Consider the following 16,437-nt stretch of genomic DNA (forward strand, 5'->3'; position numbering starts at 1 on the left):
AGCCCATGACCACTCCAATACCATCCTAGATAGGGAGAGTGAAGGAGTAAAAACTGATGGCAATTCAAAATATTTATATTTTACACATGCTATTTGAATATACTGTTAGCGCCCAGGGCCTTGGAAGAGGCCCAAGGGAGGGACTGATGGAAGTAATCAGTAACTTTTGAGCATTCCTCTGGTTTGGCGGAGGATGTGATATCCAAAAGTTTAATATCCAAACTTAAGCTGTGTGGCCTTGTTCTGTCGTCACAAGCTTGACAGTCCTGAAGACCTATTAGTTACACAAAGAATGGGGATGGGGGCAAGTTTTGAAAGGCCAATGGCACCATCCTCTAAAGCTAATGCATGATTACCTAACACAGACCTGCCTGATTGCTTAGGAGATGGGTCCCTGTGCTCAGGCAGGGAGCGTAAGACAAGACATGCAGATTCTATTACGCTGCTGCTGCTGCTGCTGCTGCTGCTGCTGCTGCTACTACTATTTGCTGATTTGTGACTTAAGGCAGATCATGTAATCTCTGGGTGTTGATTTCAGCAAAAGTAAAATAAGAATAGCAAGAATTGCCTTTTTGTTGGGAGAACTGATATCTTTCCATGGACCTAATTTTAATCTTTGTTTGAAACCTGGCTGATCTTTTCCAATATCCAAAGTTCCCTTTGTACTTGAAGAAAGAGACATGGCCAGGAGTAGTTGCAAGTGCATGTAGTCCAAGCTACTTGGGAATCCGAAGCAATAAGATCATTTAACACCAGGAATTCATGCCCAGCCTAGCCAACATGGTGAGACCATGGTCAGAAGAAGAAAAAGAAGAAGGAGAAGGGGAAGGGGATGGGGGAAGGAGAAGGAGGAAGGGACAGAGGGAGGGAGGGAGGAAGGGAAGGAAAGAAGGAAGGATGGAAGGAGGGAAGGAAGGAAGGAAGGAAAGAAAGAAAAAGAGCATAGGCAAGTGACTCCCAGGTTGCAGAGCTAGTAATATTTTCCCCTCATGCTGGAGGAGAATTCACTGGGCCTTGGAAGGAGCCTACACAAGTAAGGGATCCTGAAACGTACACTTTATTTGCTTCAAGTTAAATCTGCTTTTGTCTAAAAGCAGTCTATGTAATTTTTCCTAATGTTTTAAATTTACAATTTACTGGGTACTTGCTTTGTGCCAGCTACATATACCCTTGTTAGTTTCCTCAGTCTTCTCAATGCCTTAGAATAACTTGGGAAATGTTTAAAGTAGACTAGCCTAGGACCAAGAGAAACCAAACCTCTAGGGGTGGACCATGATTATATACAGTGTAAGACCCTCCATATTATTCTGATATGCAACCCAAGTTGAAGCTCTTACTTAAACCCTTAAACAAACCTGAAAAGTAGGTTTTAATACCCACATATATAAATAAACAGAGGTTCATAGAGGTTAAATATTTTGTTCAAGATCAAATCACAGAGTCAGAATTCAAACCCCAATTGGTCTGACTTCACAGCTTCCTTTGCTATATACTTATGCCTTTATAAGAAAAAGTGGGGCTGGGATGGTGGCTCAATGGTAGAGTACTTGCCTAGTGTGTGTGAGGCACTGGATTCAATTCTCAGCACCGCATATAAATAAATAAAATAAAGCTCCATTGATATCTAAAAAATATTTTTTAAAAAGCAGTCTTTAATTTGAACTTTTGCAGCCGGCAAAATACAGCCAATGTAACTGGAGGGAATATATCCAATAAGCAGGATACTATATTTCTATGACTTTGACGACTAAGGTTAACAAGGGATGGATCATGAAGGTGTTCATGATGAAACTCAAGACATATTGACATAGTTCTCAGTAGGTCTTAAGTGGAGATAAAACTCATGATTTTATTCTGAGAAGTTCTGGAAACATCTTTGTTAAATTGGCATTATCATTGGAAAGTAAACAATGTTCTGCACAGATTTAAAGAACCTTCAATCACAAATCAAACAGGAAGGCAATACTCTCCCAGCTCTGATATGATGCAGCAAGAAGGCCCTCTCCAGAGGCAAGCACCATGCTCCTCAGCTTCCCAGACTCCAGAACCATGAACCAAATAAACCTCCATTCTTTATAAATTAAAGGTCTTTATTGTTTGTATTGTAGAAATAAAGCAGTTATATAGAGTTAATACTCTCTTTTTAATTGTTTTTAGAGGCTCTTTGTAGAGCCACCTTATTTTTTGGTGGCAGTGGTGGTGAGTTCTGGGGATGGAACTCAGGGCCTCCCACATGCTAGGCAAGTGCTTTACCACTGAGCTGTATCCCCAGTCCTAGAGAATTGCCTTTTAAAATATCCTTTTGTGACTATTCTAAAGTTGTATTTCCTACCTCAGTTTATGGACTAGTGATCAGCCACTGAAGTAGGAAGTAGTAACTGGGATGGGTTGAGTACACATTTTTTCCCACTCCTATTGACCCTATCTGTATTTCTTCTAGTATCAAAGGCAACAAAGGGAACAAACAAAGCCTTCCTTAACAGGACAGGTAAATCTATTATCCCAGGATTTGGGGCCATCAAATGGAATAAAAGCAAATTGAATTACTCTAAGAACTGCAGGATGACAAGGAACCTTATCCAACCCTTCATTATTCTCCATCCTCCAAATCACAACATAAAATCTTGACTGTAATAAAAGAGTAATTCCACAATTTGGAATTACTTTGACAACTATTACAGGGATGCACTTTTTTATTGAAAATTTCCTATGCCTAAAATCAGTTTAACAGGAGACAAGAGGAAACATCAGATGTGAACTTGTTAGTTCAAAAGGAATTAATAGAGTTTGCTTTAAAAGTTTTTGAATTAGCCTGTGTGGTGGCTGCCTCCAACAGTTTCACTAAAATTGAACTTAAGAAAATCACCAATGAAGGTGGGGGTGGGTGTAGCTCAGTGATAGAGCACTTGCCTACCATGTGTGAGACCCTGGGTTCAATCTCCAATGCTGAAAATAAAAAATCACCAGTGACCTCCATTCTGTCAAATCTAAAGGAGAAATCTTAGTTCTTACCTTGTTCTGCTTATCAGTAGCATCTGACTTATTTGGTTGATCTCTTCTTCCTTAAACACTTTCTTTGCTTGGTCTCCAATACTTCTCTCCTTGGTTCTCCTCATGTTTCAATGGTCATCTCTTCTAGGAATTCTTTGTTGAATTCCCCTTTATCTTCCTAAGTTTAAGAGCGAGACTACCTGGGTCTCGTTTCATAGACCTCTTGTCTAATTATAGACATTACTCCTTGGTGTTCTCAACCATGACTTTAAATTCCATCTATACACCATTTCTTCCCAAATTCATATTTCTAGCTATCTTATTCCATTTCTGCTAGCCCACAGACTGGGTAATTTGTAAATAACTGAAATTTGTTTCTCATAGTTCTGCAGGCTAGGAAGTACAAGGTCTTCGCATCAGCAGATTCAGTCTCTGCTAAAGTCTTGATCTCTGCTTCTGAGATGTTAGTCTTGTTGCCATGTCCTGTGGTGGGGACACTTGCTGTGTCCAACATGCAGAAAGGATGGAAAAGGTCAGGTAAACTTCTGAAGCATGTTTGTAAGGGAATTAATCCCATTCATGAGGATGGAGCCCTTATGGCCTAATCACCTCCCAAAGACTTCACCTCTTAATACTATCACTTTGGGGTTTAAATTCTAACATACAAATTTTGGAGGGAAACATACATATGAACCTAATGTATTCAACATCATTCAGATGCCTGCCAGTTTCTAAATAAGCCCCAAACTAAACTCCTGATCATCCACCCTATGTTGCTCTTCCTATCTTTATTCCATGAAAGTAGTAGCTTCATTTTTCCATAAGCTCAGGTGCAAACCTTGGACGCATTCTCAACTTTTATTACTTTCAATACATCAGAATATCCAGTTAGCCACATCTATACAACTTATACATTACTTCCTGCCCTATCATCTTAGACCAATACACCTTGTTTTTTAAATTATTGCAATAACATCATAATTGGTTACTTCACTTCTATCCATGCCCTCCTCACTCAATTTTTTTTTCTGAGTGAAGTGATACTTTTACTAATATGAGTTAGGGCTAGGAGTGTAGCTCAGAGGTAGAGCACTTGTCTAATGTATATGAGGCCCAAGTTTCCATCCCAAGCACCGAAAAAAAAAATCACACACATGCACACACACATATATAGAATATGGTAGATCATTTTTGCTTAAAACTCTTCTATGGGTTTCTGTTTTACTCAGAATGAAATTAAAGTTCTTAATTTTGATCTAGAAGCCCTCATCCATCTATTTTTGCCACGATCATCTCCATCAACTGTGGTCTCATTTCCTATAATTCTCCTCCCTGTTCATCCTATTTTATCTACAATGGTGTCACTGCTATTCCTCAAATACAACAAACACACCCCATCTCAGGATCTTTGCATTTGTATTATCCTCCATATATTCATAGGTATTGCCCCAACTTCCTGTAGAGTGGGGCCTTTCTTTATTACCCAAATAAAATAAATCTTCTCATCTCTTTCTGTTCCCTTATCTTGAATGTTTTTCAGAGCATTATTGTAAATTCTTCATTTTAGGCGGGCGGGGGGTGGGGTGGTACGGCAGGTGTAGCTCAGTGGTAGAGTACTTACCTGGCATGCATGAGGCCTTAGGTTTGATTCCGCACTGCAAAAAATAAATGATTGTAGATTCATATGAAGTTTTAAGAAACAGTAGGGAGAGATCCTGTGTACCTTTACTCAGTTTCTTCCAATAGTCATAATTTATAAAACTATAGCATATATTGATATTGATATAGTCAGGACATAGTTTCATGAACATGGACACACTCATGCTGACTGTGCCAGTCAGCTTTCTACTACTATTTTTTACAAATACTTGAGATTTTCAGGTTTATTTTGGTTTACAGATTTGGAGGTCTTTGTCCATTATTGATTTGTTCTGTTGCTTTATTTTTTTAATTTTTTTGGTACAAGGGATTGAACCCAGAGGCACTTTATCACTGAGCTACATTCCTGCCTTTTTAATTTTTTATGTTGAGACAGGGTCTCATTAAGTTGCTGAGGCTGGCATCCAACTTGTGACACTCCTACCTCGGCCTCCCAATGTTGCTGGGATTACAGCTGTGCACCACTACACCAGCGCTCCTATTGCTTTTCTTTCTTTCTTTCTTTTGGTGAAATGGTCTTGCTAGGCTGGTCTTGAACTTATGGGCTCAAGCAGTTCTCTCACCTCAGGCTCCCAAGTAGCTAGGACTACAGGGGTGTGTCACCATGCCTGGTTGGTCCTGTTGCTTTTGGAAATGTGACAAGGCAGCACATCAAGGTAGCAGCACTGGATGCAAAAGAGAGGAAGAGGTGGTTCTCTCAATCCTCTTCAAGGGCTACTTCCAATGACCAGAAGAACTTCCACTAGGCCCTACCTCTTAAAGTTTCCACTGGGAACTGAGAATTCAACACTTGGGCCTTTGGGAGACATCCCAGATCCAAGCTATAGAACTGCCCTTTCTAACCATGTTCACGTCCCTACCACTCCTACCTCCTCCTATGCTCCTGGCAATCACTCATCTAGGTTTTTTGTTTTTTTATTTGTTTGGTTTGGTTTGGTTCTGGGGGTTAAACTCAGGGGCACTCAACCACTGAGCCATATCCCCAGCCCTTTTTTGTATTTTTATTTAGACACAGGTTCTCACTGAGTTGCTTAGTCCCTCACTTGGTTGCTGAGGTTTGCTTTGAACTCAGGATCCTCCTGCCTCAGCTCCTGAGCTGCTGGGATTACAGGCATGCGCCACCACGCCCAGCTATATAGTTTTGCTATTCCAATAATGTCATCCTAAGGTTAACCTTTTGGTAATATCTTTTTTTATTCAATATAATTTATTTTTTTTTTTTAATATTTTTTTAGTCATAGATGACAAGATACCTATGTGGTTCTGAAGATCAAACCCAGTGCCTCACACATGCTAGGCCAGCACTCTGCCACTGAGCTACAGCCCCCTCCTCAGTATAATTTCCTTTTGTCATGCAAGTTGTTGCATCATACCATTTTTACCATCTGACATATTTGCTTATTAGGCTAAATTTCATGAGAGCAGGGATTCTGATCAGTACATTGTACTTATAAGCAAGGCATACAATAAATATTTGTTGAATATTATTGAATGAATTCTAAAGTCTTTAACATGACCTATACCACTGCATATGAAGCACCCTCACCTTTCTAACCTCATTTCATTTTCTTGACCCACCACTCCACTCTCATTCCTTTACCCTGCTGTTGAGATACATTGGTCATCTCACTGTTTATGAAGAGTGCCTACTCTCTTGCCAGGTGTTATGGCACAGACCTGTCATCCCAGTGACTTGGGAGGTTGAGGCAGAAAGGTTCCAATATCTAGGCCAGCTAGGACAACTTAGTGAGGCCCTGTCTCAAAATTTAAAAAAGAACTGGGGACATAGCTCGGTGGTAGAACATCCCATAGTTCAGTGGTAGAATATCCCTAGCACCACCAACAAAAAAAATTTGTCTACTCTCTGCTTTTTTTCACATTGCTTAAATTTTTGTGTGCATCAGAGTCACTTGGAAAGTTGGGCTTATTAAAACACAGATTGCTGGGCTCCACTCCCGAAATTTTTGATTCAGTAGGTTTCAGGCAGGGCCAGGGAATCTGTATTTCTGATTTCTTGATGATACTGTTGCTGCTGGTCCATAGACCACACTTTGAAAATCACTGTCTTAGGACATTTTCACTCTTCCCCCATCACCTTAACTTTCAGTCCTTTTCTTACCACAGAACGTGGTATTCTGTGGTGGATACTTACTATCACATCACATGTAACAGGGTATTGTAATGTTCTATTTCTAAGTGTTTCTCACTCTCCAGATTGTATCCTCAGCACCCAGCATGAAGTGACACACAGTCAACATCCAGTTTACATGCTGACTGAATAAGTTCCTTAATTTTGACACTTAGAAGACTCAAATGAAGCCAGGAGCAGTGGTGCATACCTGTAATCACAGAGGCTTGGGAGGCTGAGGCAGGAGGATCACAAGTTCAAAGCCAGCCTCAGTAACTTAGTGAGATCCTGTCTCAAAATAAAAAAAAATAAATAAATAAAAACGGGGTGGGGTTGTGGCTAAGTGGTTAAGAGCCCCTGAGTTCAATCCACAATACCAAAACAAAACAAAAACCTGTGGTATATACACACAATGGAATATTACTCAGCAATAAAAGAGAATAAAATTATGGCATTTGCAGGTAAATGGATGGAGTTGGAGAATATCATGCTAAGCAAAGTAAGCCAATCTCATAAAAAACAAAGTCTGAATATTCTTTCTGATAAGTTGATGTTGATCCATAATGGGGGGGGCATGGAGAAAATGAAGGAAATTTGATTGGGCAAAGTGGAGAGAGGAGAAGGGAGAGGGTATGGGGGCAGGAAAGATGGGGGAATGAGATGAACATTATTACCCAGGTACATGTATGACTGCACATAGGGTGCAATGCTATATTGCATACAATGAGAGAAATGAAAAGTGTGCTACAATTGTGTACAATGAATCAAAATGCAATCTGATTTCAATATACCTAATTAAAATAAATAAGTAAAATTTTAAAAAAGGACTCAAACAACTTCTATATAGTTATAGGGTATTTAGAAGGAAGTGTTTCTAGAAATGAAGAATGGAAGCATGAAGGCAAGGGTCTCTTCATTGACAGGTTTAAGGAAATATACAGCAAAGTTTTTATGTTAAGACTTGTTAAGAAGTTTTACTGTTTATTATAATTCTTTTCAAGCAAAACATCACACTGAAATAATGACTGATTACAGAGGTCAAGAATGCAAGTTGATAAGGAACTTGAACCCATTGCTTTTTCAATTATTGCCTCAGAGTCTATATTTTATTCTTCTAAAAGTGTACTCTTTGCCTTCAGCCTAAATACCCCAAACCACAAGACCATCTAACATAGCCATGACTTTAAAACAAAAATAAAAACACCTCTTCAAATGACTCCCAGAGCTGGCCAGATGTTGAAATCTGAAGATATATGCTTATACATGTCTATAAACAATTATCTAAAATTCCAGAAGTACCCAAAAGCTAAAGAAATCTAAAGTTTAAAAAAAAAATAAATTTATGGCAAACTCATTTGGTGGCAAAATTTAACCTGAACAGGTGTGTGTTCATTTCTGGCCTCTATTTATTCTAGTTAGGATTACTACTAATGCATTTTTGCACAAACATTAAAAAGTTTAAATACAAGAAGTTACTCCAGATCTTTCTGAGATGTTACAGAGTACATGAAGTGTTATATTCTTATCTGAAATTCCAGCAATTCTGAGTTCTTAAACACAACTAGAAAGGAAGAACTTGGATAAAGAATAATGTGCCTGTGTTAAGAGTAAGACATCAATTTCCTTTGATCTCTATTTTTGTCTATTATTTTCCAATTATTTATTCAAATTATGCCTTGTATTGTTCTATTGTCTTTTATCTGAACATTGGTCTTATTGAAGTAGCTTTCTTCATTATGTTTTAATATCAGCTAAATGTGTTGAAATGAGACTTTCTTTTTAAATCAGATTATAGGAAATTCTATATTTTTTTGGAATCCTTGTAGCTCCTTGAAATCAGATGAATCACTGTCATCCTCATATGAATCATCACCAGAACAACTAAAGTTATAGACCTAAAAAATATATCTAGTGGGAAACATTATTTTTAGAATGCATTTCAAAGACTGATGTCACACTTACAAGCCACTAACATTTGAGTCTCAATCAATGAAAGTAAAATTTTTATAGATTAACATGCAAAGGAGACAATGATAAAGAGCTATTATCACCGGAAAGAATAAAAACAATAAACAAAATGCCTAAAACATATTTAGGAATGAACTAAAAAAGATGTTTAGGATTTATGTGAAGAAGATGCTATAGGAAAACTCTTAAAAAAAAAAAACTTGGAAACGCCCCCCCCCCCCCCCCGATTTTTTTCACTGGGGATTGAACCCAGGGGTACTTTACCATTAAGTGACATCAACAGACCTGCCTTTTTTTTTTTTTAATTTGAGATTGGGTCTTGCTAAGTTACTGAGGGCCTTGCTAAATTGCTGAGGCTGGCCTCAAACTTGCAATCCTTCTGCTTCAGCATCCTGAGTTGCTGGGATTATAGATGTGAGCTACCAAACCCAGCGATGGCCATGTTTTTAGATGGCATTTTTTTGTTTCAAACTAAATGTCATTCAGGAGGGCTTAAATTGAAAAAGAAAATTATTTGAAAGATGAGGGGTACTTTGTGGAGAGTCCCAAGAGCCGTTAGAGCCAAAGACCTAAGCTGAGGTGAGGATCTGGAAAACCCCAGAATCAGGGGCAGTGGCTATCCCACTACCTCCCTCTGGGGCCACAGAGCTTCTTAACACTGCTTCTCTCTGTGCATCTACTTCTTTGCAGGATTACTTTCTATGCAGTATCTGCGTTTGGATCAAACAAATGTTTTTCTCAGCTTTTCCTTTGTGTCAGAACTTTCTAGGTCAAGAGACCAAATGAAATGAATTGTAAAATGCTGGGAGAATCTGATTGGACTAGTTTGAAATCAGTTTTCTACCACTTCTAGTCCAATCAGCTATGGCAGGGGAGGAGAGGTTCAAAAGGATATGTATCTGCTCATTAACAAAAGAATTGGACTATGGAGCAGAAGTGAAGGCAAATTGACTGGCATGTCTATTATACATGAGCTGTTTCCATATTGTGGAGAGGCACTGTATCATAATCCTTAAGAGCACAGGCTCTGATTTTTTTATTTTACTCTTTATTAGCTTCTTTTTTTCTTAATTTAATTTAATTTATTTTATTAGCTACACATGACATTACAATGATCTTGGCAATTTTTATTAGCTTCTTGATGGACAAAGTATTCAAAACATTTTTATTTCCAGCTTAAACCCAAGGTCTTGTGCAAGCACTCTACCACTGAGCTAAACCTCTGGCCCTACTCAGTTTCCTTCTTTTTCTTTCTTATTTATTTATTTATTTGTACTGGAGAATGAACCCAGAAGTGCTTTGCCACTGAGCTACATCCCCAGTTCCATTTATTTATTTATTATTTATTTATTTAGGAGACAGGGTCTTGCTAAATTGCTTAATGCCTGGAAAATTTCTGAGTTTGGCCTGGAACTTGTGATTCACCTGCCTCAGCTCCCAAATCACTGGGATTACAGGCATGCACCACCATGACCAGTTTTCAGTTTCTTTCTTTTTTTCTTTTTTTATGGACAGCATGCCTTTGTTTACTTTAATGTGGTGCTGAGGATAGAACCCAGTGCCTCACACATGCAAGGCAAGCATTTTACCACTGAACTACAACCCCCGCCCCAGTTTTCAATTTCTTTATAACTCAGTTTTATCATCTGTAAAATGAGAGTGATAATAGAGTTGCTATGTAGATTAAATTTTAATTAACACAAAGCATCAATAACTATTATTTATGACTTTTCTAAAGATTCCCATTTCAGCCCGGCTAGATGGCGCATACCTGTAATCCCAGCAGCTCAGGAGACTGAGGCAGGAGGATCATGAGTTCAAAGACAGTCTCAGCAAAGATGAGGTGCTAAGCAACTCAGTAAGACCCTGTCTCTAAATAAAATACAAAAAAAGGGCTGGGGATGTGGCTTAGTGGTTTAGTGCCCCTGAGTTCAATCCCTGATATCCCTCCAAAAAAAAGATTCCCATCCTCTTAATCTATACAATTAATTCAATTCTAATCAAAATTACAATTTTTTAACTTGACATATTTTAAATTTACTATTGAATAAATAATATATCTTTGGGGAGGATAGCAGGGATATAACAGGAAGAGCATATAGACTGATATAGAGCATTGCTGATGTTCTGGGTTTTGTATTGGTGTTGATTTCATATTATGATGCTTTTAAACTTATGCATAATACAAAAAATTAATGTTATCAAATATATTTTTAAAAGAACTCTTAAGACTATTAAGCAGGGATTAAGCCACAAGAAGTTTAAAAATAATTTAAAGATATGTTAAAATTATATTACTGCCCATAAGAAATCAATGGACTAGAGAAAAAAGCACATATAAAAACTTAGGATTTTATAAAGGTACCACTTAAAATCAGTAGGGAAGACTGAGTATTCAATAAATATTATCATATGACCAGCAAATCATTTAGGGGAAAAAAAGAAAGACAGCTAGACAGACAGATTCTTTCCTTGTCCTACCCCCACCTGCTGGGATGAATCCCAGCTAGGAACATGCTAGGTTGAGTGTCCTGCCACTGAGTTACATTCCAGTCTTATTTGCTTGTTTTAAATAAACTTCAGATGGAATAAATATTTACATGTGTATTTAACAAATATATATTTATTAAAGTAAAAGTGCTAGAAGAAAATACAGGTGAACATGACATTAAAGTTGGAAGCAAAAAAAAGACTGATTATGTTTACAGAAAAATTTAAAAACTTCCTTCAATAAATAAACCCCACAGGCAACATTAAAAATGAATTTTAAAAACAGAAAAACTACTTGTGACTATTTCAGGAAAAAAGCATTTCTAATAACAAAAAGCACTTGTAAGTTTGAATATTTCAATAAATAAGCAGAAGTTATAAACCAGCAATGCACATAAATACATAAAAGTTCAGTTTTACACTTTGGTCAAATATGCAAATTAGAGCAACACTTTTTAAAGTGAGTATTACAGAGATTGATAATTCTCAGCATTATCAAGGAAATGCAAATAACAGATAACAGTTGGTGGAAAAATACACTTTATTTACACTTAAATACGTGTATTTCTAAGAAAGGGTGCTAACATCATTCAGAATCTTACAAATGTGCATTCCCTGTGATCCAATGATTAAATTTCTATGTATTTACTTATTTATTTATTTTTAATATTTTAGGGTTTTTTTTAGATGGACACAATATCTTTATTTTTATGTGGTGCTGAGGATCTAACCCAGTGCCTCACGCATGCCAGGCAAGCGCGCTACCACTTGAGCCACATCTGTGTATTTATTATAAGGAAACAATTAGGGACATGTACAGGTTTATATATTAGAATATGTATCCAGCATTACTTGTGCAAGTGACAAATTGGAAATATCTTAGAAGTCCACTAAGTAGGGATTCATTGAACAAATTATGATATTAATCCACTCAGCTACTAAAAATGATTATATATTTTAATTTACCTGCAAAAGTAACAGATATTGGAGATAACACGCTCCAACCAAACACCTGTACATGTGTATATGAAAACTACATTTACATAGAAATATGATAATCATCTCATCCCTGGGTGGAGAGACTGCGGGTTTGTTTCTTTTGCACACGTTTACGTACTAAAAAAGTACTACTGCTAGGCCAGGAAACAGTAATTTTTCAATTTTTGTTTTTGTACTAGGTATTGCACCCAGGGGCACTTTACCACTGAGCTACATCCCCAGCCCTTTTTATTTTTATTTTGAAACAGGGTCTTGCTATGTTGTCCAGGCTGGCTTCGAACTTGAAATCCTTCTTCCTCAACCTCTGAGTCTCTGGGATGACAGGCGTGTGCCTCTGCACCCAGCTAGGAAACTGAAACATTTAACAAAGCAGCATTCTCACAATCAGAAGATATCAAGGAACTATTAATTTGCACTGGGGGAAGACTAGATCTCGGCGGAGGAAAGGTGAAGAACGGGCTCCTGTACTCAGGCGACCGGAAACACGCCACGCCAGACCTCGGGAATTCTGGGCCACAGATTGACGCCTGGTGACCTCATGTGGAGGAAACGGTCACTTTTTAAAAACGAAAAATGAACTCCACAACATTTCCCATTAATCTTGAGTGCGGACTAGTGCGATGTTTCGGGGTGGGGGGAAATGCGAGGGGGTCGAAAAATGGCCTTGCCCGCTCCCTCTCCTTCACACACAGGCTGCCTTGGAGGCTCTTCCCCAGAGAGCTGTTTCTACGAGCAACAACTGGGTAAACACGCTATTGTGTCCGGAATAGCGGCCTGCAAACGAGGGCAGAGGCTCCGCGGGCCCAGGACTTGGAGGCGAGGCGCGCTCTGATTGGTTCTCGGTTCCCCAGACGGCCGCAGCGGGCGGGGCGGGGCTGCGCGCGTGCGCAGAGGCGAAGGCGCCTCCGGAGTGTCTGCCCCCCCGCCCTTGCGAGGCTGGGCGGAGGAGGGCAGTGGCATAGTCTGAAGACTCTGTCGCGTTAATCTTTCTATCACGCTTAAGAAACCGGCGATAGCAGTCAAACGAGGGTTTCCTCGGAAACCGGGCGCTCTACGGGTTTGGGACTGGAGGTGAAGGAGAGGTGAGGCTCAGGCAGAACCTTCAGGTTAGCAGCCTTCCCTTAGCGAAGGGCGGGCCTCACTGCCCCTAACGTCACAGAATGAAGAGCGTAGGACAGCGAAACCGCTGAGGCTATGAGGAGGTGTAGAGGCTTTGGGGACAAGCAGGCCCACACCTTTCATTTTCTCGTGGGGGTCACTGTCCTGATAGACCTGACCGAGCCGTGTTTGATGAATGATCGTTGGCTTTGAGCTATCAGTACATTTGCATAGAATTGTGGATGTGAGTTCCTCTAAGGCAGTTTTGGTGAAAAATCTTTTAGGAAGATGGGTCTTTGCTTTGTTAATTTTCAATATTAAAAACAGTTGGAGACTGGGGATGTACCTCAGTGTAGAATGCGTGCTTAGTACGCGCACAGCCCTGGCAGTACACACAAAATGGAAATAAAAACAATTGCTAAACAATATAAATTCATTCTGTTCTCTTTGGCTAACTGTGTAACTTAAAAACTATTAGTAACTTTGCTGTAGAAGACTAACGTTTAGAGTCTAAGAAAATGGATAAGAATCACCTACACTAAAAGCCTGGGTTTCCAGGTCAAAGATTTCCCTATTGACTGGTAAATGGTGTTCAAGGGACAATTTAAGAGTATGTTCATCTACGAAATTCTTAAATTTTGCTGTGCATGGTGTCACGCCTGAAATCCCAGCTACTGGGAAGGCTGAGGCAGGAGGATAGCAAATTTGAGGGTATCTTTGGCAACTTAATGAGCCCTGTCCCAGAATAAATTTAAAAGGGCTAGGGTTGCAGCTCAATGCTAGAATGCCCCTGAGTTCAATCCCTAGTACTGTGGGAAGAAAAACAAAAACAAAAAAACCTTTCGGCTTTTAACATAAATTCATAAGTCAGTCCTGGGAACTTTCTGGTAGTTAATATTGTCCCATTGGCCACTATTATAACTTCAAAATCTTGGGGCTGGGGTCGTGGCTCAGTGGCAGAGTGCTTGCCTAGCATGTATGAGGCAGGGGTTCTATTCTCAGCACCACATATCAATAAATAAAAATAAAGGTCCATTGACAATTTAAAAAAAAACTTCAAAATCTCTTTTTTATAGACATCAAAGAGCATTTTACAGTTGGGCATGCTGATGCATGCCTGTAATTTCAGTAACTCAGGAGGCTGAGACGTGAGGATCCCAAGTTCAAGGCCACATTCAGCAATTCAACATGACCCTGAGCAACTTAGTGATACTCTGTCTCAAATTTAAAAAAAGGCTAGGGATGAAGTTCATTGGTAAAGTACCCCCTGGATTCAATCCCTACTACCAAAAGAAAAAGAAAAAAAAAGACCATTTTACTATTTAAACCAGGGATTGAACCCAGGGGGATTAACTGCTGTGCTACATCTGCAGCCCTTTTAAAATATTTATTTATTTAGTTTAGGGATAAGATCTCACTGAGTTGCTTAGTGCCTCACTAAATTGCTGAGTCTGGCTTTGAACCTGAGATTCTCTTCCCTCAGCCTCCCAAGCCATAGCACCCAGCTTGGAGTGAAAAATTGCAAAAGGATAGTAGATTCAAATATAATTACACATTATATACTTTAAAGAAACTGGGAACAGTGGTATGGTTCTGTAATCCTAGCTACTAGGTAGGCTGAGGCAGGAGAATTGCAAATTCCAGGTCAGGCTTGGCAATTCACAGCCACATACTGTCTTAAAATAAAAAATAAAAAGGGCCAGGATGTATCTCAGTGGTAAAGTGCTTGCAGTACTAGGTTCAGTCCCTAGTATTGGGGGGTGGGGTGGGGAGTGATATCTAAATTTAAGAAATTTTAGTCTTTTTTTTTGACCTACAAATTCAAAAAATAAATATTTAGATGTTTATTTAGAAACATTAGAAAATAGAAATAATCCAGTTCTCCTTGTTCTTATACACCATTAACATTTTAGTATTATTTTTCTAATTTTTTTTTCCATCGTACATTTTACAAATATAGAATCATTAAACAACATATTTGATAGAGGACACAAACCAACTTGTGATTTTATCTGCGTTAGGATTATGAGAGACTCACTTTTTTTTTAGATGCTTTTTTTTTCATGTGATTATTATAAAATGATCATGTATTACTTTTCTGATCAGAAAAAACAAAGATATTGAAAAGAGTATATCATGAATGTTTTTATGTCACAAATATTTTATAGCTGCATCATTGATTTTAAAAGATTTTGAAAACTAATATTCTACAAAGTGACTTGATTTAATATGAGGAATTAAGCATGTATTTATCTTGTTTCCCTGTGAAAGTCTACTTGAATGAGAATATATAAAAATTCATAAGGCCAGTCTGTGATTGTAGCTCAGTGGTAGAGCACTTGCCTAGCACATGTGAGACACTGAGTTTGATTTTCAGCACCACATAAAAATGAATAAATTGATTAAAGGTAATGTGTTCATCTACAGCTAAATTTTTTTTTTTTTAAATCCATAAGGCCTAAGAGAGTGAGAAAGAACAGTGGATGAAATTTTTGGCATATTCTTATTGGGAGAAGGAAAGGGATCTAAGCTGAGTACAAAGGGGAGTGTAAATACTGTAAATTAGAAGTAAATCAATTTATATTTAATAACCACAGAAAAGCTCATAAATTGGAAGTACCACATCAATGGGAGGGTGTGTAAGGGAATTGATTGAAAATTTGTACAATCCAGTCAGACTTTTAGTTTCAGGTCACCATCCCTAGGCCAAGTGACAAACTCATCCCAAATTCTGCAGGATAGAATAATATGCAGTTGGTAAAGAAATTTAACCACAGGGGTTAATTTCTCCACCTAGTGTCCTTGAATTTCCAGACACTAGGCCTAACAAAAAATAGATTGTAAATAAGTGTAAATGTAAAATAAATATTGAGACCAATCCTTACTCCCTTCTACTGTTTACTCTTAGAATTCTTAGAGCCATGTGTATACATTCTAGGCAGGAGATGCTTCTATAGATAGTCTCAGAGGAGACATCTGAAGGTGACCTTTTGGAGAACTTCTAATGAAATGGCCTGATCCCTGTGCCCTTTCCTCATTTTTCAATATCTTTTCAATGGTAAAGTGCCCACAGAGGGCTGGGATTGTGGCTCAGTGGTAGAGCG

At 38.5% G+C, this 16,437-nt stretch overlaps 1 long non-coding RNA gene across 1 annotated transcript in view; it reads right to left on the reverse strand.

The window, feature by feature from the left end:
- Positions 1-4,647, reverse strand: part of LOC114091797 (uncharacterized) — a 125,570-nt gene extending 120,923 nt beyond the window's left edge. The window contains exon 1 of the long non-coding RNA XR_003582554.2: positions 4,613-4,647. This is a non-coding gene — a long non-coding RNA (uncharacterized lncRNA). The remainder of the gene's footprint in view (positions 1-4,612) is intronic.
- Between the last annotated feature and the right edge of the window lie 11,790 nt (positions 4,648-16,437).

This window comes from Marmota flaviventris, chromosome 14 (assembly GCF_047511675.1).
Source record: "Marmota flaviventris isolate mMarFla1 chromosome 14, mMarFla1.hap1, whole genome shotgun sequence".
NCBI lineage: Eukaryota > Metazoa > Chordata > Mammalia > Rodentia > Sciuridae > Marmota > Marmota flaviventris.